The sequence below is a fragment of the Lactuca sativa genome, chromosome 7 (genome assembly GCF_002870075.4).
Source record: "Lactuca sativa cultivar Salinas chromosome 7, Lsat_Salinas_v11, whole genome shotgun sequence".
Taxonomy (NCBI): Eukaryota; Viridiplantae; Streptophyta; class Magnoliopsida; order Asterales; family Asteraceae; genus Lactuca; species Lactuca sativa.
The window spans coordinates 115,048,012-115,075,542 of record NC_056629.2 but is presented as its reverse complement, the minus strand read 5'-3'; positions in this window follow the sequence as shown (position 1 = coordinate 115,075,542).

Genomic DNA, 27,531 nt, shown 5'->3' with positions numbered 1-27,531 from the left:
TCGACCTCATGTCGGTCTCAATTAAAAGTTTCGACGTCATTATCAACATAGATTTGAGTCTACATCGTGCCGACATCATGTGTTATGAAAAGCTTGTTCGCCTAAATATGTCGTCTAGCGAAACTATAGTAGTCTATGGTGACAAACCCGACACGAACCTTCGTATCATCTCGAGTATTCAAGCCCAGCAATACTTGCGAAAGGAATGCCACACATTCCTTGCTCATGTTGTCGATGTGAGCCAAGAGATAAAGGACATTAAGAACGTTCCAGTAGTATGCGATTTTCCCAACACATTTCCAGAAGAATTACCACGATTAACTCCGCAACGTCAAGTCGATTTCAGAATCAACTTAGTTCTAGGGGCTACCCCAATAGCCAAATTGCCCTATCGTCTAGCACCTGCAGAGATGCAAGAACTGTACGGTCAATTTAATGAGCATTGTTTAATTCTTGAGTTCCATAATAGAAGTGTATGCAATTTATGCAAAGCTTTGATGAACATTGTTTCATTCATTAGCTCCACATTAGAAGTTTATGCAATTTAGCAAAGCTTTGATGAGCATTGTTTAATTCTTGAGTTCCACAATAAAAGTAGTCTTCACAATTTAACAAAGCTTTGATGAGCATTGTTTAATTCTTGAGTTCCACAATAAAAGTAGTCTTCACAATTTAGCAAAGCTTTGATGAGCATTGTTTAATTCTTGAGTTCCACAATAGAAGTCTATGAAATTTAAGCAATGCTATGATGAGCATTATTTTATTCTTTAGTTCCACATTAGAAGTCTATGCAATTTAGCAAAGCCTTGATAGACATTGTTTAATTCTTAAGTTCCACAATAAAAGTCTATACAATTTAAGTAAAGCTACGATGAGCAAGGTTTGATACTTGAGTTCCACATAGAAAGCCTATGCAATTTAGAAAAGCTTTGATGAGCATTGTTTCATTCTAGACTTCCATATTAGAAGTCTATGAAATTTAGAAAAGCTTTGATGAGCATTGTTTAATACCTCAGTTCCACAATAGAAGTGTATGCAATTTAAGCAAAGCTTTGATGAGCATTGTTTTATTCTTGAATTCCACAATAGAATTCTATGCAATTTAACCAAAGCTTTGATGAGCATTGTTTAATTCTTGAGTTCCACAATAGGAGTTTATGAATCTTAGCAAAGCTTTGATGAGCATTGTTTAATACTTGAGTTCCACAATAGAAGTATGTGCAATTTAGCAAAGCTTTGATGAGCATCGTTTTCTTGAGTACCACAATAGAAGTCTATGCAATTTAAGTAAAGTTTTGATGAGCATTGTTTGATTCTTGAATTCCACAATAGAAGTCTATGCATTTAAGCAAAGCTTTGATGAGCGTTGTTTCATTCTTGGGTTCCACATTAGAAGTCTATGCAATTTAGCAAAACATTGATGAGCATTGTTCAATTCTTGAGTTCCACAATAGAAGTAGTCTTTGCAATTTAGCAAAGCTTTGATGAGCATTGTTTAATTCTTAAGTTCCACAGTAGAAGTGTATGCAGTTTAAGCAAAGCTTTGATGACCACTGTTTCATTCTTGAGTTCCAGATTAGAAGTCTATGCAATTTAGCAAAGCTTTGATGAGCATTGTTTAATTCTTAAGTTCCACAATAGAAGTAATCTTCGCAATTTAGTGATCCATTCATGGATCATGAAAGCCCAAAAGGTGATGGATTAGTGATTACTAGTGGGGTAGAAGGTGGTTTGGGCTTAATGGTTGGGTTGTGCATGGTAACCCACAAATTGAATTAAGGTTGCATGAAGGCTAGGGCAACATTTTTAAGGCTTCATAAGTGCTAAAAATGTTACTTTTTACTTCATAAAGCCTCCTAGCCGTTTTTAGCACTCTTTGGTGGATTAAGGTTGCACTTTAATGTTTCTTATGGCTCTTTAATGCTTCTTATGGCTCCTTAATGAAGCATAGATGTTTTTTTTATTCTCAAGTGTCTTGGACGTTTTTTGTATTATTTCATGAGTTTCCTTAATTTTCATTTACTAGTTTTAATGAATAATTGGTTGGTTAGCTTGTAACCACCAAATTTGTAATAAAGGCTTCATATAAAGCCTAAGTTGATCGAATTCAAACTAATAGGTCTTAGTTTGTCTTCAGATTTACAAGCTATAGGTCTAGTTTGTTTATTAAATCTATCCTTTTATTGTTTTTGTCTCAAACACTATTCCATCTCAATACAAAACAACCGATACACGCATCATAAGTGGTATCAGAGCTTTGCTAAATAGAGTTCATAGTTGCTAAATGAGCATTATTTAATACTTCAGTTCCACAATAAAAGTCTATGCAATTTAAGCAAAGCTTTGATGAGCATTTTTTAATTCTTGAATTCCACAATAGAATTATATGCAATTTAAGCAAAGCTTTGATGAGCATTGTTTAATTCTTGAGTTCCACAATAGAAGTTTATGAATCTTAGCAAAGCTTTGATGAGCATTGTTTAATAATTGAGTTCCACAATAGAAGTCTATGTAATTTAGCAAAGCTTTGATGAGCATCGTTTAAATTCTTGAGTGCCACAATAGAAGTCTATGCAATTTAAGTAAAGTTTTAGTAAGCATTGTTTGATTCTTGAATTCCACAATAGAAGTCTATGCAATTTAGCAAAACTTTGATGAGCGTTGTTTCATTCTTGGGTTCTACATTAGAAGTCTATGCAATTTAGCAAAACATTGATGAGCATTGTTGAATTCTTGAGATCCACAATAGAAGTAGTCTTTTCAATTTAGCAAAGCTTTGATCAGCATTGTTTAATTCTTAAGTTCCACAGTAGAAGTGTATGCAATTTAAGCAAAGCTTTGATGACCATTGTTTCATTCTTGAGTTCCACATTAGAAGTCTATGCAATTTAGCAAAGCTTTGATGAGCATTGTTTAATTCTTGAGATCCACAATAGAAGTAGTCTTCGCAATTTAGTGATCCATGCATGGGACTAAAAGCATATATCTCTAGTTTTTTTGAATCTGCCTTACTCTTTTGGGACGTGGTGGATAAGGAAAACAATGGTCGTTTTTGTGACAACGATTCCTTTTACGACATGGAACATGTCTATGACACTGAAGATGAAGGTTTTTATATTCTTTACAACCATGATCTACTTTCAATGGCTACTCAAGAAATCAGAATCAAGGAAACAAACGAGTCTACCAAAAACATACATGATCAAGACTATTTTCCCGTTTGGTACGTTTTTGTTCGTTTTAAACTTTGGAAATCGTTTGCCCTTTGGAAACCATGGGTAAGAGGAATTAAAGACGAAGACTTGAGAATAAAGACGAAGACTTGAGGACAAATCTTTTTTAAGAAGGGGAGAATGATGCGTGCTTTAATAAGGATGACCCAACCCTTACGTTTTCTAAAGTTCCATGATTTAGTGGCAAGAAGGGTGTATCATTGTTTGGGACGTGATCTCATTCGTGATTTTTGAGTTCAATTCAATAGGTCTAACTTGATCATCATATCAATTTTCATGTTTGGCAAAGCTTTGATGAGCATTGTTTAATTCTTGAGTTCCACGATAAAAGTCTATGTACTTTAAGCAAAGCTTTGATGAGCAATGTTTCATTCTTAAGTTCCACATTAGAAGTCTACACAATTTAGCATAGATTTGATGACCCTCGTTTATTTCTTGAATTCCACAATAGAAGTCTATGCAATTTAAGCAAGGCTTTGATGAGCATTGTTTGATTCTTGAGTTCCACAATAGAAGTCCATGCAATTTAGAAAAGCTTTGATGAGCACTGTTTCATTCTTGAGTTTCACATTAGAAGTGTATGAAATTTAGCAATGCTTTATTGAGCATTGTATAATACTAGAGTTCCACAATAGAAGTCTATGCAATTTAGCAAAGCTTTGATGAACATCTTTAAATTCTTGAGTTCCACAATAGAAGTCTATGCAATTTAAGCAAAGCTTTGATGAGCATTGTTTGATTCGTGAGTTCCACAACGTAAGTCTATGCAATTTAGCAAAGCTTTGATAATCACTGTTTCATTATTGGGTTCCACATTAGAAGTCTATGCAATTTAGAAAAGCATTGATGAGCATTGTTTAAATCTTGAGTTCCACGATGGAAGTAGTCTTTCCAATTTAGCAAAGCTTTGATAAGCATTGTTTAATTCTTGAGTTCCACAATAAAAGTGTATGCAATTTTGGAAAAGCTTTGATGAGCATTGTTTCATTCTTTAGTTCCACATTAGAAGTCTATGCAATTAAGCAAATCTTTGATGAGCATTGTTAAATTCTTGAGTTCCACAATAGAAGTAGTCTTTTCAATTTCGCAAAGCTTTGATGAGCACTCATTAATTCTTGAGTTCCACAATAAAAGTGTATGAAATTTTGGCAAAACTTTGATGAGAATTGTTTCATTCTTTAGTTCCACATTAGAAGTCTATGTAATTTAGCAAAGATTTGATGAGCATTGTTAAATTCTTAAGTTCCACAATAGAAATAGTCTTCGCAATTTCGTAAAGCTTTGATGAGCATTGTTTAATCCTTGAATTCAACAATAAAAGTCTATGAAATTTAAGCAATGTTTTGATGAGCATAATTTTATTTATTAGTTCCACATTAGAAGTCTATGCAACTTAGCAAACTTTGATAGACATTGTTAAATTCTTGAGTTCCACAGTAAAAGTCGTCTTTGCAATTTAGCAAAGCTTTAAAGAGCATTGTTTAATTCTTGAGTTCCAAAATAGAAGTCTATAGAATCTAAGCAAAGCTATGATGTAAATGGTTTGATACTTGAGTTCCACAATAGAAGCCCATGCATTTTAGAAAAGCTTTGATGAAAATTATTTCATTCGAGAGTTCCACATTAGAAGTCTATGCAATTTAGCAAAGCTTTGATGAGAATTGTTTAATACTTCAGTTCCACAATAGAAGTCTATTCAATTTAGCAAAGCTTTGATGAGGATCGTTTAATTCTTGAGTTCCACAATAGAACTCTATGTAATTTAAGCAAAGCTTTGATGAGCATTGTTTGATTCTTGAGTTCCACAATAAAAGTCTATGCAAGTTAGCAAAGATTTGATGTGGATTGTATCATTCTTGGGTTCCATATTGGAAGTCTATGCAATTTAGTAAAGCATTGATAAGCATTGTTTAATTTTTGAGTTCCACAATAGAAGTAGTCTTTGCAATTTAGCAAAGCTTTGATGAGCATTTTTTAAATCTTGAGTTCCATAATAGAAGTGTATGCAATTTAAGCAAAGCTTTGATGAGCATTGTTTCATTCTTTAGTTCCACATTAGAAGTCTATGCAATTAAGCAAATCTTTGATGAGCATTGTTAAATTCTTGAGTTCCACAATAGAAGTAGTCTTTTCAATTTCGCAAAGCTTTGATGAGCACTCATTAATTCTTGAGTTCCACAATAAAAGTGTATGAAATTTTGGCAAAACTTTGATGAGAATTGTTTCATTCTTTAGTTCCACATTAGAAGTCTATGCAATTTAGCAAAGATTTGATGAGCATTGTTAAATTCTTAAGTTCCACAATAGAAATAGTCTTCGCAATTTCGCAAAGCTTTGATGAGCATTGTTTAATCCTTGAATTCAACAATAAAAGTCTATGAAATTTAAACAATGTTTTGATGAGCATAATTTTATTCATTAGTTCCACATTAGAAGTCTAAGCAACTTAGCAAACTTTGATAGACATTGTTAAATTCTTGAGTTCCACAATAAAAGTCGTCTTTGCAATTTCGCAAAGCTTTAAAGAGCATTGTTTAATTCTTGAGTTCCAAAATAGAAGTCTATAGAATCTAAGCAAAGCTATGATGTGAATGGTTTGATACTTGAGTTCCACAATAGAAGCCCATGCATTTTAGAAAAGCTTTGATGAAAATTATTTCATTCGAGAGTTCCACATTAGAAGTCTATGCAATTTAGCAAAGCTTTGATGAGAATTGTTTAATACTTCAGTTCCACAATAGAAGTCTATTCAATTTAGCAAAGCTTTGATGAGGATCGTTTAATTCTTGAGTTCCACAATAGAACTCTATGTAATTTAAGCAAAGCTTTGATGAGCATTGTTTGATTCTTGAGTTCCACAATAAAAGTCTATGCAAGTTAGCAAAGATTTGATGTGGATTGTATCATTCTTGGGTTCCATATTGGAAGTCTATGCAATTTAGTAAAGCATTGATAAGCATTGTTTAATTTTTGAGTTCCACAATAGAAGTAGTCTTTGCAATTTAGCAAAGCTTTGATGAGCATTTTTTAAATCTTGAGTTCCATAATAGAAGTGTATGCAATTTAAGCAAAGCTTTGATGAGCATTGTTTCATTCTTTAGTTCCACATTAGAAGTCTATGCAATTAAGCAAATCTTTGATGAGCATTGTTAAATTCTTGAGTTCCACAATAGAAGTAGTCTTTTCAATTTCGCAAAGCTTTGATGAGCACTCATTAATTCTTGAGTTCCACAATAAAAGTGTATGAAATTTTGGCAAAACTTTGATGAGAATTGTTTCATTCTTTAGTTCCACATTAGAAGTCTATGCAATTTAGCAAAGATTTGATGAGCATTGTTAAATTCTTAAGTTCCACAATAGAAATAGTCTTCGCAATTTCGCAAAGCTTTGATGAGCATTGTTTAATCCTTGAATTCAACAATAAAAGTCTATGAAATTTAAACAATGTTTTGATGAGCATAATTTTATTCATTAGTTCCACATTAGAAGTCTATGCAACTTAGCAAACTTTGATAGACATTGTTAAATTCTTGAGTTCCACAATAAAAGTCGTCTTTGCAATTTCGCAAAGCTTTAAAGAGCATTGTTTAATTCTTGAGTTCCAAAATAGAAGTCTATAGAATCTAAGCAAAGCTATGATGTGAATGGTTTGATACTTGAGTTCCACAATAGAAGCCCATGCATTTTAGAAAAGCTTTGATGAAAATTATTTCATTCGAGAGTTCCACATTAGAAGTCTATGCAATTTAGCAAAGCTTTGATGAGAATTGTTTAATACTTCAGTTCCACAATAGAAGTCTATTCAATTTAGCAAAGCTTTGATGAGGATCGTTTAATTCTTGAGTTCCACAATAGAACTCTATGTAATTTAAGCAAAGCTTTGATGAGCATTGTTTGATTCTTGAGTTCCACAATAAAAGTCTATGCAAGTTAGCAAAGATTTGATGTGGATTGTATCATTCTTGGGTTCCATATTGGAAGTCTATGCAATTTAGTAAAGCATTGATAAGCATTGTTTAATTTTTGAGTTCCACAATAGAAGTAGTCTTTGCAATTTAGCAAAGCTTTGATGAGCATTTTTTAAATCTTGAGTTCCATAATAGAAGTGTATGCAATTTAAGCAAAGCTTTGATGAGCATTGTTTCATTCTTTAGTTCCACATTAGAAGTCTATGCAATTAAGCAAATCTTTGATGAGCATTGTTAAATTCTTGAGTTCCACAATAGAAGTAGTCTTTTCAATTTCGCAAAGCTTTGATGAGCACTCATTAATTCTTGAGTTCCACAATAAAAGTGTATGAAATTTTGGCAAAACTTTGATGAGAATTGTTTCATTCTTTAGTTCCACATTAGAAGTCTATGCAATTTAGCAAAGATTTGATGAGCATTGTTAAATTCTTAAGTTCCACAATAGAAATAGTCTTCGCAATTTCGCAAAGCTTTGATGAGCATTGTTTAATCCTTGAATTCAACAATAAAAGTCTATGAAATTTAAACAATGTTTTGATGAGCATAATTTTATTCATTAGTTCCACATTAGAAGTCTATGCAACTTAGCAAACTTTGATAGACATTGTTAAATTCTTGAGTTCCACAATAAAAGTCGTCTTTGCAATTTCGCAAAGCTTTAAAGAGCATTGTTTAATTCTTGAGTTCCAAAATAGAAGTCTATAGAATCTAAGCAAAGCTATGATGTGAATGGTTTGATACTTGAGTTCCACAATAGAAGCCCATGCATTTTAGAAAAGCTTTGATGAAAATTATTTCATTCGAGAGTTCCACATTAGAAGTCTATGCAATTTAGCAAAGCTTTGATGAGAATTGTTTAATACTTCAGTTCCACAATAGAAGTCTATTCAATTTAGCAAAGCTTTGATGAGGATCGTTTAATTCTTGAGTTCCACAATAGAACTCTATGTAATTTAAGCAAAGCTTTGATGAGCATTGTTTGATTCTTGAGTTCCACAATAAAAGTCTATGCAAGTTAGCAAAGATTTGATGTGGATTGTATCATTCTTGGGTTCCATATTGGAAGTCTATGCAATTTAGTAAAGCATTGATAAGCATTGTTTAATTTTTGAGTTCCACAATAGAAGTAGTCTTTGCAATTTAGCAAAGCTTTGATGAGCATTTTTTAAATCTTGAGTTCCATAATAGAAGTGTATGCAATTTAAGCAAAGCTTTGATGAGCATTGTTTCATTCTTTAGTTCCACATTAGAAGTCTATGCAATTAAGCAAATCTTTGATGAGCATTGTTAAATTCTTGAGTTCCACAATAGAAGTAGTCTTTTCAATTTCGCAAAGCTTTGATGAGCACTCATTAATTCTTGAGTTCCACAATAAAAGTGTATGAAATTTTGGCAAAACTTTGATGAGAATTGTTTCATTCTTTAGTTCCACATTAGAAGTCTATGCAATTTAGCAAAGATTTGATGAGCATTGTTAAATTCTTAAGTTCCACAATAGAAATAGTCTTCGCAATTTCGCAAAGCTTTGATGAGCATTGTTTAATCCTTGAATTCAACAATAAAAGTCTATGAAATTTAAACAATGTTTTGATGAGCATAATTTTATTCATTAGTTCCACATTAGAAGTCTATGCAACTTAGCAAACTTTGATAGACATTGTTAAATTCTTGAGTTCCACAATAAAAGTCGTCTTTGCAATTTCGCAAAGCTTTAAAGAGCATTGTTTAATTCTTGAGTTCCAAAATAGAAGTCTATAGAATCTAAGCAAAGCTATGATGTGAATGGTTTGATACTTGAGTTCCACAATAGAAGCCCATGCATTTTAGAAAAGCTTTGATGAAAATTATTTCATTCGAGAGTTCCACATTAGAAGTCTATGCAATTTAGCAAAGCTTTGATGAGAATTGTTTAATACTTCAGTTCCACAATAGAAGTCTATTCAATTTAGCAAAGCTTTGATGAGGATCGTTTAATTCTTGAGTTCCACAATAGAACTCTATGTAATTTAAGCAAAGCTTTGATGAGCATTGTTTGATTCTTGAGTTCCACAATAAAAGTCTATGCAAGTTAGCAAAGATTTGATGTGGATTGTATCATTCTTGGGTTCCATATTGGAAGTCTATGCAATTTAGTAAAGCATTGATAAGCATTGTTTAATTTTTGAGTTCCACAATAGAAGTAGTCTTTGCAATTTAGCAAAGCTTTGATGAGCATTTTTTAAATCTTGAGTTCCATAATAGAAGTGTATGCAATTTAAGCAAAGCTTTGATGAGCATTGTTTCATTCTTTAGTTCCACATTAGAAGTCTATGCAATTAAGCAAATCTTTGATGAGCATTGTTAAATTCTTGAGTTCCACAATAGAAGTAGTCTTTTCAATTTCGCAAAGCTTTGATGAGCACTCATTAATTCTTGAGTTCCACAATAAAAGTGTATGAAATTTTGGCAAAACTTTGATGAGAATTGTTTCATTCTTTAGTTCCACATTAGAAGTCTATGCAATTTAGCAAAGATTTGATGAGCATTGTTAAATTCTTAAGTTCCACAATAGAAATAGTCTTCGCAATTTCGCAAAGCTTTGATGAGCATTGTTTAATCCTTGAATTCAACAATAAAAGTCTATGAAATTTAAACAATGTTTTGATGAGCATAATTTTATTCATTAGTTCCACATTAGAAGTCTATGCAACTTAGCAAACTTTGATAGACATTGTTAAATTCTTGAGTTCCACAATAAAAGTCGTCTTTGCAATTTCGCAAAGCTTTAAAGAGCATTGTTTAATTCTTGAGTTCCAAAATAGAAGTCTATAGAATCTAAGCAAAGCTATGATGTGAATGGTTTGATACTTGAGTTCCACAATAGAAGCCCATGCATTTTAGAAAAGCTTTGATGAAAATTATTTCATTCGAGAGTTCCACATTAGAAGTCTATGCAATTTAGCAAAGCTTTGATGAGAATTGTTTAATACTTCAGTTCCACAATAGAAGTCTATTCAATTTAGCAAAGCTTTGATGAGGATCGTTTAATTCTTGAGTTCCACAATAGAACTCTATGTAATTTAAGCAAAGCTTTGATGAGCATTGTTTGATTCTTGAGTTCCACAATAAAAGTCTATGCAAGTTAGCAAAGATTTGATGTGGATTGTATCATTCTTGGGTTCCATATTGGAAGTCTATGCAATTTAGTAAAGCATTGATAAGCATTGTTTAATTTTTGAGTTCCACAATAGAAGTAGTCTTTGCAATTTAGCAAAGCTTTGATGAGCATTTTTTAAATCTTGAGTTCCATAATAGAAGTGTATGCAATTTAAGCAAAGCTTTGATGAGCATTGTTTCATTCTTTAGTTCCACATTAGAAGTCTATGCAATTAAGCAAATCTTTGATGAGCATTGTTAAATTCTTGAGTTCCACAATAGAAGTAGTCTTTTCAATTTCGCAAAGCTTTGATGAGCACTCATTAATTCTTGAGTTCCACAATAAAAGTGTATGAAATTTTGGCAAAACTTTGATGAGAATTGTTTCATTCTTTAGTTCCACATTAGAAGTCTATGCAATTTAGCAAAGATTTGATGAGCATTGTTAAATTCTTAAGTTCCACAATAGAAATAGTCTTCGCAATTTCGCAAAGCTTTGATGAGCATTGTTTAATCCTTGAATTCAACAATAAAAGTCTATGAAATTTAAACAATGTTTTGATGAGCATAATTTTATTCATTAGTTCCACATTAGAAGTCTATGCAACTTAGCAAACTTTGATAGACATTGTTAAATTCTTGAGTTCCACAATAAAAGTCGTCTTTGCAATTTCGCAAAGCTTTAAAGAGCATTGTTTAATTCTTGAGTTCCAAAATAGAAGTCTATAGAATCTAAGCAAAGCTATGATGTGAATGGTTTGATACTTGAGTTCCACAATAGAAGCCCATGCATTTTAGAAAAGCTTTGATGAAAATTATTTCATTCGAGAGTTCCACATTAGAAGTCTATGCAATTTAGCAAAGCTTTGATGAGAATTGTTTAATACTTCAGTTCCACAATAGAAGTCTATTCAATTTAGCAAAGCTTTGATGAGGATCGTTTAATTCTTGAGTTCCACAATAGAACTCTATGTAATTTAAGCAAAGCTTTGATGAGCATTGTTTGATTCTTGAGTTCCACAATAAAAGTCTATGCAAGTTAGCAAAGATTTGATGTGGATTGTATCATTCTTGGGTTCCATATTGGAAGTCTATGCAATTTAGTAAAGCATTGATAAGCATTGTTTAATTTTTGAGTTCCACAATAGAAGTAGTCTTTGCAATTTAGCAAAGCTTTGATGAGCATTTTTTAAATCTTGAGTTCCATAATAGAAGTGTATGCAATTTAAGCAAAGCTTTGATGAGCATTGTTTCATTCTTTAGTTCCACATTAGAAGTCTATGCAATTAAGCAAATCTTTGATGAGCATTGTTAAATTCTTGAGTTCCACAATAGAAGTAGTCTTTTCAATTTCGCAAAGCTTTGATGAGCACTCATTAATTCTTGAGTTCCACAATAAAAGTGTATGAAATTTTGGCAAAACTTTGATGAGAATTGTTTCATTCTTTAGTTCCACATTAGAAGTCTATGCAATTTAGCAAAGATTTGATGAGCATTGTTAAATTCTTAAGTTCCACAATAGAAATAGTCTTCGCAATTTCGCAAAGCTTTGATGAGCATTGTTTAATCCTTGAATTCAACAATAAAAGTCTATGAAATTTAAACAATGTTTTGATGAGCATAATTTTATTCATTAGTTCCACATTAGAAGTCTATGCAACTTAGCAAACTTTGATAGACATTGTTAAATTCTTGAGTTCCACAATAAAAGTCGTCTTTGCAATTTCGCAAAGCTTTAAAGAGCATTGTTTAATTCTTGAGTTCCAAAATAGAAGTCTATAGAATCTAAGCAAAGCTATGATGTGAATGGTTTGATACTTGAGTTCCACAATAGAAGCCCATGCATTTTAGAAAAGCTTTGATGAAAATTATTTCATTCGAGAGTTCCACATTAGAAGTCTATGCAATTTAGCAAAGCTTTGATGAGAATTGTTTAATACTTCAGTTCCACAATAGAAGTCTATTCAATTTAGCAAAGCTTTGATGAGGATCGTTTAATTCTTGAGTTCCACAATAGAACTCTATGTAATTTAAGCAAAGCTTTGATGAGCATTGTTTGATTCTTGAGTTCCACAATAAAAGTCTATGCAAGTTAGCAAAGATTTGATGTGGATTGTATCATTCTTGGGTTCCATATTGGAAGTCTATGCAATTTAGTAAAGCATTGATAAGCATTGTTTAATTTTTGAGTTCCACAATAGAAGTAGTCTTTGCAATTTAGCAAAGCTTTGATGAGCATTTTTTAAATCTTGAGTTCCATAATAGAAGTGTATGCAATTTAAGCAAAGCTTTGATGAGCATTGTTTCATTCTTTAGTTCCACATTAGAAGTCTATGCAATTAAGCAAATCTTTGATGAGCATTGTTAAATTCTTGAGTTCCACAATAGAAGTAGTCTTTTCAATTTCGCAAAGCTTTGATGAGCACTCATTAATTCTTGAGTTCCACAATAAAAGTGTATGAAATTTTGGCAAAACTTTGATGAGAATTGTTTCATTCTTTAGTTCCACATTAGAAGTCTATGCAATTTAGCAAAGATTTGATGAGCATTGTTAAATTCTTAAGTTCCACAATAGAAATAGTCTTTGCAATTTCGCAAAGCTTTGATGAGCATTGTTTAATCCTTGAATTCAACAATAAAAGTCTATGAAATTTAAACAATGTTTTGATGAGCATAATTTTATTCATTAGTTCCACATTAGAAGTCTATGCAACTTAGCAAACTTTGATAGACATTGTTAAATTCTTGAGTTCCACAATAAAAGTCGTCTTTGCAATTTCGCAAAGCTTTAAAGAGCATTGTTTAATTCTTGAGTTCCAAAATAGAAGTCTATAGAATCTAAGCAAAGCTATGATGTGAATGGTTTGATACTTGAGTTCCACAATAGAAGCCCATGCATTTTAGAAAAGCTTTGATGAAAATTATTTCATTCGAGAGTTCCACATTAGAAGTCTATGCAATTTAGCAAAGCTTTGATGAGAATTGTTTAATACTTCAGTTCCACAATAGAAGTCTATTCAATTTAGCAAAGCTTTGATGAGGATCGTTTAATTCTTGAGTTCCACAATAGAACTCTATGTAATTTAAGCAAAGCTTTGATGAGCATTGTTTGATTCTTGAGTTCCACAATAAAAGTCTATGCAAGTTAGCAAAGATTTGATGTGGATTGTATCATTCTTGGGTTCCATATTGGAAGTCTATGCAATTTAGTAAAGCATTGATAAGCATTGTTTAATTTTTGAGTTCCACAATAGAAGTAGTCTTTGCAATTTAGCAAAGCTTTGATGAGCATTTTTTAAATCTTGAGTTCCATAATAGAAGTGTATGCAATTTAAGCAAAGCTTTGATGAGCATTGTTTCATTCTTTAGTTCCACATTAGAAGTCTATGCAATTAAGCAAATCTTTGATGAGCATTGTTAAATTCTTGAGTTCCACAATAGAAGTAGTCTTTTCAATTTCGCAAAGCTTTGATGAGCACTCATTAATTCTTGAGTTCCACAATAAAAGTGTATGAAATTTTGGCAAAACTTTGATGAGAATTGTTTCATTCTTTAGTTCCACATTAGAAGTCTATGCAATTTAGCAAAGATTTGATGAGCATTGTTAAATTCTTAAGTTCCACAATAGAAATAGTCTTCGCAATTTCGCAAAGCTTTGATGAGCATTGTTTAATCCTTGAATTCAACAATAAAAGTCTATGAAATTTAAACAATGTTTTGATGAGCATAATTTTATTCATTAGTTCCACATTAGAAGTCTATGCAACTTAGCAAACTTTGATAGACATTGTTAAATTCTTGAGTTCCACAATAAAAGTCGTCTTTGCAATTTCGCAAAGCTTTAAAGAGCATTGTTTAATTCTTGAGTTCCAAAATAGAAGTCTATAGAATCTAAGCAAAGCTATGATGAATGGTTTGATACTTGAGTTCCACAATAGAAGCCCATGCATTTTAGAAAAGCTTTGATGAAAATTATTTCATTCGAGAGTTCCACATTAGAAGTCTATGCAATTTAGCAAAGCTTTGATGAGAATTGTTTAATACTTCAGTTCCACAATAGAAGTCTATTCAATTTAGCAAAGCTTTGATGAGGATCGTTTAATTCTTGAGTTCCACAATAGAACTCTATGTAATTTAAGCAAAGCTTTGATGAGCATTGTTTGATTCTTGAGTTCCACAATAAAAGTCTATGCAAGTTAGCAAAGATTTGATGTGGATTGTATCATTCTTGGGTTCCATATTGGAAGTCTATGCAATTTAGTAAAGCATTGATAAGCATTGTTTAATTTTTGAGTTCCACAATAGAAGTAGTCTTTGCAATTTAGCAAAGCTTTGATGAGCATTTTTTAAATCTTGAGTTCCATAATAGAAGTGTATGCAATTTAAGCAAAGCTTTGATGAGCATTGTTTCATTCTTGAGTTCCACATTAGAATTCTATGCAATTTAGCATAGTTTTGATGAGCATTGTTTAATTCTTGAGTTCCATAATAGATGTAGTCTTCGCAATTTAGCAAAGATTTTATGAGGATTCTTTAATTCTTGATTTCCACAATAGAAGTCTATGCAATTTAAGCAATGCTTTGATGAACATTGTTTCATTCTTGAGTTCCACATTAGAAGTCTATGCAATTTAGCAAAGCTTTGATGAGCATTGTTTAGTTCTTGAATTCCACAATAGAAGTAGTAATTTAGCAAAGCTTTGATGAGCATTTCTTTATTCCTTAGTTCCACAATAGAAGTCTACAAAATTTAAGCAAAGCTTTGACGAGGATTGTTTTATTTTTGAGTTCCACAATATAAGTCTATGCAATTTAGCAAAGCTTTGATGAGCATTTTTTCATTCTTGGGTTCCAAATTAGAAGTCTATGCAATTTACCAAAGCATTGATGAGCATTATTTAATTATTGAGTTCAACAATAGAAGTAGTCTTTGCAATTTAGCAAGGCTTTGATGAGAATTGTTTAATTCTTGAGTTCCACAATAAAAGTGTATGCAATTTATGCAAAGCTTTGATGAGCATTGTTTCATTCTTGAGTTCCACATTAGAAGTCTTTGCAATTTAGCAAAGCTTTGATCAACATAGTTTATTGAGTTCCACAATAGAAGTAGTCTTCTCAATTTAGCAAAGCTTTGATGAGCATTGTTTAACTCTTGAGTTCCACAGTAAAAGTCTATGCAATTTAAGCCAAGCGTTGATAAGAATTATTTCATTCTTTCGTTCCACATTAGAAGTTTATGCAATTTAGCAAAGTTTTGATAACCATTGTTTAATTCTTGAGTACCTCTGTAAAAGTCGTCTTCGCACTTTAGCAAAGCTTTGAAGAGCATTATTTAATTCTTGATTTCTACAATAGAAGTCTAAACAATTTAAGCAATGCTTTGATGAGCATTGTTTCATTCTTGAGTTCCACATTAGACGTCTATGCAATTTAGCAAAGATTTGATGAGCGTTGTTAAATTCTTGAGTTCTACAATAGAAGTAGTCTTCGCAATTTAGCAAAGCTTTGATGAGCATTGTTTAATTCTTGAGTTCGTCAATCGAAGTCTACGCAATTTAAGCAATGCTTTGGTGAGCATTGTTTCATTCTTGAGTTCCACATTAGAAGTCTATGCAATTTAGCAAAGCTTTGATGAGCATTGTTTAATTCTTGAGTTCCACAATAGAAGTAGTCTTTGCAATTTAGCAAAGCTTTGATGACAATAGTTTAATTCTTGAGTTCCACAATAGAAGTGTATGTATTTTATGCAAAGATTTGATGAGCATTGTTTCATTCTTGAGTTCCACATTAGAAGTCTATGCAATTTAGCAAAGCTTTGATATGCATTGTTTATTAAGTTCCACAATAGAAGTAGTCTTCGCAATTTAGCAAAGCTTTAATGAGCATTGTTTAGTTCTTGAGTTCCATAATAGAAGTCTATGCAAGATAAGAATTATTTCATTCTTTAGTTCCAATTTAAAAGTCTATGAAATTTTGTCACACCCCAAAACCAGAATTGCGGAAACGTTCAGGGGTGGAGGACGTCATGTACAATATCACAACAACGCATAGTGTCACACCCCAAAACCGATAACGGCGGAATACGTTTCGGGGTGGATGACGTAGTGTACGGTATCATCACAATTGCATAATAGTAAAAACAAGAAACATACAACCATTGCATTTACATAGTGAATTTAATTACAAGTGTGTTTTGTAATGTTTAACAATCACCCAAAAGTAAATCAAAAATAAGAGATGGGTCTTGTGTGCTCCACCTTCTCCAAAAATGTTGCGTCTGTACCTGTCTATCTTTGACCTGAAGATACAAGTTATTTTGAAAACGAATATCAGCATAAAGCTGGTGAGTTCATAAGAGTTTAGTGTGAGATTTTGTATACAAAGCATTAGTGCGAAAAATGTGTCATTTATATTCTATAAGTAGTAGAAACTTAGAAAATCCCATATTTTCCAGAAAATACATTGTAAGTGAAAATCTGTGAAAAGTATGCATTCTTCATTTTCTTGAAACAGTTTATTGTAAAAGTATATTAGCAAATCTCCAAATAGTAAATGTGATAGAATAGGTTAAGCCTGTAATCAGTGATAGAGGTGCAAGCTTCCTTTAGTGATAGATACTTACTTACTTCGGGATGTAGTTTAGCATTTAATGTAGTATTTTAGAGTAGTTGTAGTGTATTCCTTGTATATTACTAATAGTGAGGATAATAGAGGATCCCATGACCTTCCCAGTCATGCACAATATAGTAAAGTAGTGGCATCCCTGGGCCTGTACGGCGCGGACTGAAATTAACAGTCGGGATATAATAGCGTCTGCCCCGTATAGATCTATACATGTAGAGTCGTCTCCCTGCTGGAAAACTCCGGGCGTAGTGGATAGCGAATAGAGTATCTCGTAGTGGGTTAGTGTATTATTGTTTGTTTAGTGTTTTCTCTTTTGTTATAGTGTAGAGGTGCAAGCTTCCTTTAGTGATAGATACTTACTTACTTCGGGATGTAGTTTAGCATTTAGTGTAGTATTTTAGAGTAGTTGTAGTGTATCCCTTGTATATTACTAATAGTGAGGATAATAGAGGATCCCATGACCTTCCCAGTCTTGCACAGTATAGTAAAGTAGTGGCATCCCTGGGCCTGTACGGCGCGGACTGAAATTAACAGTCGGGATATAATAGCGTCTGCCCCGTATAGATCTATACATGTAGAGTCGTCTCCCTGCTGGAAAACTCTGGGCGTAGTGGATAGCGAATAGAGTATCTCGTAGTGGGTTAGTGTATTATTGTTTGTTTAGTGTTTTCTCTTTTGTTATAGTGTAGAAATCCTATAGTATTGAGCATCGTGTATTCTCCTACTAGTGTATTGCCTGGTATTAGTGAGAATTATAGTGTAGAGAGTAGTGACTTTAGCGAGTAGTAGCAGTAGCAACCGTAACTATACCTATTATAGTTATCTTAGTGGGGATGGTTCTTGACATGTTAGTGACTTTAGTATTTTAGTGAAAGAAGAATTATTCGTATCCCATACTAATATACAAGTTATATAATTAAGAAATCAACGACAGTCGGACAGATAACTACTACCCTAAGCCCACAATCAAACAAGAACATGAAATAAGGCGAGATATCGGTCCTAAGTCCTCCAAGTCTTACTTATATAACTATATCAGAATGGTTACGATTTATAAGTAAATTGATTTAATAAAAGTATTTTCCAAAAGAACATTTAAAATCTGGCTTGCTGTCCAAAAATAGTTTTAAAAATGTAAAAAAACTGTTTATAAGGCATAGTGATAAATCACATGTGATTTGAACTAAGGATAGTGAATCACATGTGATTAATCCTTGTAACGCGGAAATTGTTCTGTAAAACTTTCCATAAACATTTATAAGCAACTTGTATCTCCCCCCCTAAAACATTTAAAACATTTGAAAGGTTCATTAAAGGGGTATGATCTCACCTGAAATCGCGTAATTCGGGTGAATCGGGTAAATCGGGTAAAAGTGTCGGTTGAGCGTTTGGTACCAAATAACCACTTGAGCACCTTTTAGAACCCTAATGTCATATGAAATATGTATTTTACAAGAAGTTAATCATCTTATGCTTTTCATTATAGTATTTGGACATTCTAGCATCGTTTTCGGGGTTTTAGGGCCTAGAAAGGGTTCCCGGGAGTGGTACAAGGCCAAGAATGATTTACGGGAGGGTCCATGAGCTCACTCCCTTGGAGTTTACGGCCTAAAGGCCACTCCTTGGGAGTTTACGGCCGTAAGCCCCCTAGGCTTGGCCGTAAACTCATGTGGTCCTCCAAATCGTATGTTTAAGGCCTTATTTCACTTCCTTACTTTAATGGTATGTGTCTTGGACCAAAATGGAGGGATTAAACTCTTAATTTGTGACATTTTTGGGAAGTTTATGGCCAAGGCTTGTTCTTAGGCTGTAAACTCCATTTAATCCATCAAAATGGTTGTTTAAATGGTACAACATGTTCTCATTCACCTTAGATAAATCCTAGAAGGCCTTAAAATGAGTTTTGGAACAATTTTGGCATGAAAATTGGGGAGTTTACGGCCCAAGAATATCCTTGGCCGTAAACTCTTCATTTGGCCTCAAAATGTGAAGTTTAATGGTACAACACACATCCAAGGGCCTTAGCTAAATTCCTACATGCATTAGAGAAGTTTTGGGACTTGTTTGACACAAAAACTTGGGTGTTTACGGCCCAAGCTTAGCCTTGGACGTAAACTCCTCTTTTTGTGTTCAAATGATGTTGTTTGATGCATTTAAGCCTTCCTTGTTGTCAAGTCTAAATTACCAAACACCCTAGATGAGTTTTTGGGGCTTTAAACAAGGATTTGTGGGGTGATTGAGGTGTTTACGGCCTAAGCACAAGCTTGGGCTGTAAACTCCTTTTTAAGCTTCAATTCCTTGTGTTTTAGTGTCCAAACTCTCCTAGGTATATGCCTTAATTAGTCCATAAACTTAAAGGAAAGAAAAATGAGGTTTTTGGCATGTTTCTAGGGGTTTACGGCCTAAGGGGCTTCTTAGGCCGTAAACTCCTTTTTGGACCTTGATTTCTATGATTTTGGCCTCTAAATACAGTGAAGTATGTCTAGATTAAGATAGGGAATGAGTACTTACGTTTGGAAGTCGGAAATTAGCGGAATTAGGGTCGATTTCGGGTCTAGAGAGAGAAAGTAGTGAGAGAGAGTGAATGTGTGGTAAAAGAGTGTTCAAATGTTGTGCACACTCATTTCATATGTCTCGGGTATCGCACCCGATACACAGCTACCCGATGCTTAAAGTTAACAGGGTTAAAACTTTTTACCCGGGTGAAGTGGTTGAAAAAGTAATATAACTCTATTAGGTTAAACGGGGTTAACACATACCAACTATATTTACATATGATAATATCAAGACATGCATATAACTAGATATTCGGTTATTGACGATTCCAAATATTACATAAAATAACGTATAGTGACGCATTCCGTTAGTAAAAATGGAATTTGTAACGGGAATAGAAGTGTGTGCTGTGAAGTTCATAAGACACCAAAAATGTAAATTAAAATAAAAGATGAGTCTTGAACGAGCTCCATCTTCTCATTACCTGGCATCGGTGGTGTCTACTGGTGACCGGAGAAAAGAAGTTATTTTGAAAGAGTTGATCAGCTTTAAAGCTGGTGAGTTCATAAGTATTATAGTGTCAATGTTTGTATGAAAGTGTTTGTATGTACTTGATGTATAAGTTTGTAAATGTTTGTATATGTTTGTAAATGTTTGTATATGTTTGTAAATGTTTGTATCTCTTAGAAAATCCTATATTTTCTACTAAACGTAGCCTTCTACCAAGGCATCAAATGCAATGTATGTTTGTTTCTTTTAAAAGTGTGTATTTTCCCAAATATGACTATCATTAACCAAAAATATAGCTTTTACACTACCGTTCATTGTGTGAAGATCACAAAGTGAATGCAATGGAAAAATAATAAAGTATTGTAATGTTGTATTAGGTAACTACTGTTGTACTAACTACCTTAAACCAGTTGTTATTTACAGTAACATGTGATATGCCTATACCATACTGCCGACTAAAAACACGACGATGAAAGACGTCGGAAGAAATGACATTTGGCACCCGTAGACTTGCAAGTCCCACTGTAGCGACGAAGAAATGACATTTGTGTATAGATCTATACACAAATTCAACGCTCTCCAATTAAGGAGACTTTGGATACAAAACAAGCCATGACAGGTGATGTCATGCCCCGTTACGTGGCTCACATAACTTTTGTAATGTTCTTGTATATGTATTGTATGTTCTCCCTCTGTCTAGTATGTATGTATGTTCTCTCTGTTTCTCATAATAGTATGTTCTCTTGTATAATGTATAGTATGTATGTATGTTCTCTCTGTATGTTAATGTTTGTTTCTCATCATAGTATTCTCTATCTGTTTTTTGTTATAGTATGTATTGACTCATGTATGAACTGACTCATTGTATATTTCATTGTTCTAGTAACAGTATTTGTAACTTCCTAAACTATACCTATTATAGTTTACTAGTAATGTTGTTTGTATGAAAGAACATGTTTGTGTATGTTTGCTACCCAAAGGTATTGAAATGAAAGAAGTAACTTTTATATCTATATACATATACATAATACATAATACATGTTTGTGTCCTTTTGGACAAATAACCGATACCCTAAGTCCACAACCAAGCAAGGAACAGGAAGCAAGGCGAGCTATTAGTCCTAAGTCCTTTCAATCTTACTTATATAACTATATCTATATAGATACATATTTGCCAAGGTATAAGTTTAAAAGAGTTTAATAAGAGTTTTTAACATGTAAAAGAGTTTGCAAAACAGTTTGAAGTAGTTTGTTTGATAACACAGTTTGAAAGTAAGCAAATCCATATGTTTGATAGTTATTAATCACATGTGATTGATATAATAACTATAATAGTTCAACTTGTATCCCCCCTATAAAAGCATTTAAAATCATTTAAAATGTTGATTAAGGGGTACGAACTCACCTATAGTGAATGGTTTGGATGAACGGATGGTATATGATGCTAAGTGTCAAGAGTTGACTTGAACACACACAGAGATCCTATTTAACACATAATGACACATATATGTATCCCATTAGTCATTTAATAACTAATTAACCAAGTTAAGACACCCTAGGACATGGAAAAAACTTTGATTCAAGTGCTATAAGTACCAAAGGGTTGTATCTAAAGGTTGTATGGCCTCACATTGGAGTTTACTACCCAAATGGTAATACCAGGTGAGTTTACGGCCAATGGTCATTTCCCCCATGAGTTTACAGGTAATTAGTACCATTTTGTGTTTTAAGGTCTTATAAGTCAAGGTTAAGTATCCTATGATCAAGTCCAAGCCTTAGGAAGTAATAGTGGCACCATTGCACCACCTTTTAGAGTTTACGGCCCATGGTCAATTCCCCATGATTTTAGGGTCGTAAACTCATGTGTGCTTGATTCTTTTGTTTGTTTAAGGTCCTATACTCCTCAAGGAAGTGATCTAGACTTGTATCCAAGGCTTAGGCCTTAGGGCTCATAATGGCCCTTTCATTAAAGTTTATGGCCCAACGAGATTGCCTTGGCCGTAAACACTTATGATCTTGTGTTTCTTGATGTTTTCTAGTTGATTAACAAGTGTATCAAGCCTATAACAAGCTAAGGTAAAAGTACTTACAATATAGAAGCTTGTAAGGGTGTTTAAAGTCCAAGAATGTGACAATCGTCAAATTCCAGTCAAGTCAAAGTCAAATAAAGTCAACAAGTCAAATTGGTCAACTCAATTAACCCGGGTACATTAGGGTTTATATTACGTAGTCACTGTAGAATTCACTATTCTAATGAGAAAACATCATTTGGAAAATCCGTATATTTGAATTTCCTTAGCCTTAATTGTGCTAAACAATGAAACAAAGCGATAAAACACTATTTCACACTCATCGGGAGTGTGTAGGACACTAAAACATGGCTTAACGGGGTTTACGGACCTTGCGTTGCAAAGCCAGACACTCAAAAAGGTCATAAACGGAACCTCTCTAAATCTCTTTCACTCTATCTCTCTCTATTTGAAATCTCTCCCAAATCTCTCTCAAAAGTTCCTTTAACTTTTGGTAATCATACGGGTCATCCCGACCCTTAACCGGGTCAAAAACCGCTTAAAACGGGTAAAATTGACTTAAGGACCCGAAACCCCTCTTAAAGGGTCGAACCCTCTTAGGGCCAAAGATCCATGAAGGCACTGAACTGCTGAGCCGAAGCCCCAAGAACTGAACCTGCCTTTCGGACCGAGCCTCGCAAGGACCGAACCCGAAGGTCCTCTCGGACCCGAACCTCGCACGATCGAACTCGAAGCCTTCGGTCCATTTCGCTCCAACTACTTTCGGTCCATTTCGCCGTCGGGCCAGCAGTAACAAGGATCGAACCTCGGCCCAGGCACCGAGAGGTCTCGCAGGAAGCCCAAAATCACATGGTTTTCGACTATGACTTCGTTTTAGCCCCGTTTTTCATCATTTTAACGCGGGATTTTCACCCAAAACTTTATTTTAACATATAAGGCCCCATATTTATTAATTAATCACGTTTTTGAGGATAAATCTTATCCAAGAAGAGTGGGTGAAGTACTAGAGGTGGAGTGTTGACTTTTCTTTAATTTATGACACAAGCAACCACCCACATCCACTCCATGACCAGCCCACACCCCTCCCCACCATACCTAGATACTTCCTTGTACTTTTCCATCAATCTCCTGCCATTCTCACATCCTAAGAGCTGGACAACCCACCCCCTCTCCTCACTTCACTCATTTCCCTCATTTCCACCAAAAGATCAAACACTTTTCTCTCAACCTTTTCTTTCTCAATTTCGAGATTTCCAAGACATTTTTCAAGCTTTCCTTCTACATTTGGTAAGTATCATCACCCTTATTATGTTTATTGCACTTCCTTCTACTCAAAATCATAGAAATATCACACAAACATCTTCACCTTCATGTTAGGTTCTCGATTCATCCGGGCATCTTCTTAGTGTTCTTGAGTTGAACACTTCCTTTCTTCAAACATCCATCCACTAAGAACACAAAAGGTGAGTTCATACCCCTATCTTTTCATGTTTTCTTAAGGTTTAAGGGGGGGGGGGGGGGAGGGGGGGAATACAAGTTAAAACACCAAGAACACATAAACTTTTCCAGCAGCATTCATCAGAAAAGTTGGACTCCAATCACGGACTATTTTGGACAACTTAAACATTTTAGTTTTCAAAACTGTATTAGGTGCAAGTAGTTCAAGTTCTTAGCTTTAAAATGGCTACTTGCACATCTCCATATGATTTTTCTACGATTTATGGTGATTTTTACAAAACAGCCTATCATTTCAAGAACAAATCCGGACCAGTATGTGAATATGGATATTTTCACACAAGTTAGAGATCACTAAAAATCATAATAAAATTTATGAACGAACTAAACACATTTTCCAAACTCTCTGAATTTACGGATTCTGATTTGGACCTTTGTTTATTTTTCTATAAATTTTCCAAGAACAGAAAAGACATGCTTAACACTAGATAAATATGATCTATTTCATTTACACCTTGTAGCTTGTTGAGCAAGGTGTGTATCATTATGTAAATATATGTTATTACAATATATGTCAATTTGTCTTGGTATATAGACATACATCAGAAAACAAATGGATTCTTACCTTCATAAGTATGGTAAATATATAAATGGTATTACAAGGTTATATCCATTGAAATACAAACATTGGTAAACTATGACAACTATAGTTTATGCTCACTACCCCAACAATTATTTTGATAAACTATAATATGTATAGTTTATGATTCATTTACATAACAAACAGATTACTAAAGGTATTACATATACAAAAGGGTTACTACCACTACGAATAATTATGATAAACTATAATAAGTATAGTTAAGTCTATTATACCCTCACAAACGAATACGCTAATTATAATCGGTACAGTTAGGGCGTATATATATTACCAACAATGTGATAAACGAATAGGTATAGTTTATGTTTCATCTACACTACAAACTTATTACAAAAAAGGATTTCACCCTCACCACCACTTTTGATAAACTATAATATGCATAGTTCATGTTCACTATCACTATCACTATTTGATGAACTATGATATGTATAGCTTATGTTCACCGTCACCACCATATTTGATAAACTATAATATGCATAGTTCATGTGCACTACCACTATCACTATTTGATGAGCTATGATATGTATAGTTTATGTTCACTACTACTACTGCTATTTGATATACTACACTAGGATTGGTTTAGGTCTTTGGTTTTAAGACTACATTCTATCTAGAATTGTTAGTTTTCAGCCATAATTCCTAAGTATATATGCTAGAGTTATATAGAACTTAGTCGTGATCGACTTAGAATTGGTGGGTCCGCTTTATTTCCTGTTCCTTGTTTGGTTGTGGGCCTAGGGCAGACCCATTACATTCAACGGTTTATTTGACTTTAATTTTATATAACTTTTAGACACTTGGAGGTTATGGAAGGGAACTATTGGAAATTCTAGGAGACACTATTTCATAACATGGGAACTTACATTTCACACTTAAAGGAAAATATTGGTTTTTCTGTAATCACTTTATTGCTTTTACAAGGAAAACAGTTTATGTCTCAAATAAAAACTCTTATGAACTCATCAACCTTCGTGTTGACACTTTTTCAAAACAACTTGTATTCTTAGGAAATTAGTGAATAGGTAATCAACTACTTCGAGGACGGGACGCTAAGGCGTTAAGTTCAAAACTTATTTTGTCATCATGATGTAATTGATTTTGAAACATGTAAACTTACTCTATAATGTAACTCTTTCAATTATATTGATGATGGTTGTGTTTTCTTAATTCACTATTACATTCGTTGTTATGAAGTCATCCACCCTCGAACGTTTCCGTCGTTCTGGTTTGGGGGTGTGACAAATTGGTATCGGAGCATTGTTTATAGTGAACTAAGTATATCGAACAATATAAGATATACAAACTATAAATACATTGGGACTTAAAGTCTCTGATTTAACATTTCCAAATAACTATACTTTCTTTTTTGAAACAAATAGTTTCTCGTTAAAAAGTATGAGTACCTGCATACACACTAGGGACAGAATCATGGTGGGACAGAACAAAAGTGGTGATTGTTGAACAGGCACAAGTAGGCTTGGGGATGTATAGTCAAGTCTGGGAATGACATAGCATGATCAACTATGTTTATCCCAGAAGTGATTAGCATACACTACAAACTAAATGACATTTAGTGGCATAGAAAAAGTGTCACTAAAAAACCGAAAATGTGCCACTAAAGGCCCCCTAGGGAATCAGTGGCACAAAAAAAAAGTGCTACTAAAGGTCTTTAGTGACACTTTTTTGTTGTGCCGCTGCAGGCTTATTGAGTTTTAGTGGCATTTTTTTATTATGCCACTAAAGAACTTTTGAGTTTTAGTGGCACTATTTTTATGCCACTATAGAAGTGCTAAAATAAATATTTTTCATGCTTTTAGTGTCATCTTTTACTATAGAAGCATCATATTCAAAGATTTGGTCCAACTTTTTTTTTTTAAAATTTAAATAGAATATAATATAATAAAAAGACAATTAATATAATAAATGAAAAACATGATATCATTACTTTAACTTACATTTAACGTGTCTCACAACAATATTATACATTACTTAAAACACATGTCTTAAAAAAATGTGTAAATGTTGTGGTAGTACTCAAAACATAAAACTATCAAACTAAATAAAACTTGATCGACCTCTAACTTTGTATAATGCTCCTTTTGTTCATCCAAATTACGAACCACCAACAAAACCTGTTTAACCACAATATATTATTAACCTATTTCATTTATGCAATAATCTAAAGAACAAGGCAACTTATTGCCATGGATAATTTGAAACTCACTGGTGGAAGACTTGGAAGTCACTAGTGGAAGTCACGACGTTTCTTGCCTTCATGTTGGTATATAACTCTCACTATTGTTCTTATTTGGCATCAATATATAACTCTTCTTTTCAATTTGTAGATTAATAGGTACAACTTAAGTATTCGATATTTAGTCACCAAGCTATCAACGTAAGTGTTAGGCTAGCTGTCATACAAAGGATATATCATGTTATATTCTCAGTTGGTCCAATAAATATAAGCCATATGTTAACATGGAAGCACCATTGCATCAATTAGTTGCACTACCGTTAGTAGGTCTATACAACTACTTAATACTGCATGACCCTCATATGTTCTTTATACTCTGTCTCTTACTATTTTTACAAATAATAAAAATTCAAAATACATGAGTCTGGAATCTAGATATAAATGTAAATTTTATTATTTTAAATGGACATGTATGTAATTTTAAAATTTATAAGGAAATAAACTTTATATTTAAGCTTTGTAAGGATATATATGAAATTCAACCTTAATGATATATTTTCTAGACCCAAATACAAGAACAAACAAAGCTAAATTTTAATCATTTTTGTTTTAGAAAAAAGTTGAGTTTACCTGTTCCCCTAGCCACACAATCACTCACTTTAGCAAAATATGATGCTGCTCTAAAGTAGTCCTTTGATGAAAAAGCAGCTTCAACCTACAATAAAATATAAATTATCTTAAATTTTTAGTAATACAACATTAACCTCAAAAAACGACTTAAATTTTTATCCTTAAACCTTATGCCATATAATATGGGACCCTGCACAACACAACCTACGTGTTTAAAAAGACCAGTGTGGCATAAAATAACTCATTCTATTGTCCTTTAATTTTCAAACTTAACTAGCAGACTAGGACATTATAGCTAGCTTACAAGAAACATTGAAAAAAATTATTTTAATTTTCCAATATGATCTTAATGATAAAGTTCAAGACATCAATATTTTAGTGGGATTAGAACTTAAGAAACTCAAAACCCAAAACCTGCAACTAATTAATCCGATTTCCTTTCTCTCTCTTCCCTCTAGATCTGGACGATTCTCGGTATTGGATTTGATTGTCGTTGCTTGATCTTACTGTTTTTGCTCTTTAATTCAGTGAATCATGTTCCTAAATTGATCTATTCAGTTGAAATCATACCTAAACCTCCTGATTTGGTGGCGAT